The sequence below is a fragment of the Orbicella faveolata genome, unplaced genomic scaffold (genome assembly GCF_042242905.1).
Source record: "Orbicella faveolata isolate gen_17 unplaced genomic scaffold, um_ofav_v1 contig_13, whole genome shotgun sequence".
Classification (NCBI taxonomy): domain Eukaryota; kingdom Metazoa; phylum Cnidaria; class Anthozoa; order Scleractinia; family Merulinidae; genus Orbicella; species Orbicella faveolata.
In genome coordinates this window covers 28,629,210-28,630,000 of record NW_028301540.1, presented here as the reverse complement: position 1 = coordinate 28,630,000, position 791 = coordinate 28,629,210, and the positions used below count along the sequence as shown (strand labels likewise).

At 45.6% G+C, this 791-nt stretch overlaps 1 protein-coding gene across 1 annotated transcript in view; it reads right to left on the bottom strand.

Moving 5' to 3' along the window:
* Positions 1–349, bottom strand: part of LOC149115891 (uncharacterized) — a 1,833-nt gene extending 1,484 nt beyond the window's left edge. Inside the window, exon 1 of the mRNA XM_089285726.1 lies at positions 1–349. This exon is cut by the window's left edge and continues 1,484 nt beyond it. The gene's annotated coding sequence lies outside the window, so the exon portion shown is untranslated.
* Between the last annotated feature and the right edge of the window lie 442 nt (positions 350–791).

The following is a 791-nucleotide window of genomic DNA, read 5'->3' as shown; positions in this document are numbered from 1 at the left end:
AGTCATTCAAAACGTTTAGATTCTCGATCACTTACATAGCAGTTTCCACACTTGTTAGAAAATCACCAAATCAAAGACCCTGGTGATCTTTCATACCGATCTTGGGCCATTTTCGTAGCTTGTCTCTGTACGCATTTGTTACTATGAACGGATGACCAAACCCCTCGTCTAGAATGTTCCACGCTCGTTCGTAGGCTTCTGATGAACCTTGCAGGAAAAGTCCGTTACTAGCTTCTTTGGCAGATCCACTCACGTATCGTTTCAAGTAATACATCTTATCGCTTGACGGTAAGTTCTTTCGCTGTATGAGGGCATGAAAGGACGACTTCCAATCCGGATAAAGGATGGGCTCACCGCTGAAAATGGTCGGTTCAGGTGCTGGGAGGCGACTCGTACTGAAAGAATCAGTTATCGCTGTGACGATCTAGGTGACAGTATCTACGTTTGCTCATGACGCTTGCGGTTGAAGGTATACGGCATGGTTTCACTTTCCACGGGAAACTGATGTACGTCCTGAAGCTGTTGAGCGGGCTGCGCGGTTGAATTTAGAGTGTTTCTATCTGATGCTGAATGTTTGGGTTCTTGAGGCCGAAGTGAGGACGCTGCTTCTGTCTCAAGGTCTATCTGGATTGGAGAAGTGTCCAAAGGATCATCTTCAACTGAGTCAATATCGTCCTTGAATTCTTCCACCTCTTGATACACCTCTAGCTTCGCTCTTCCTATTTCTATTTGTTTCTCAGCCTCCATTTGTTCCAGCTCCACTTTTCCCTGCGCTAGTTCTACTTCAATTC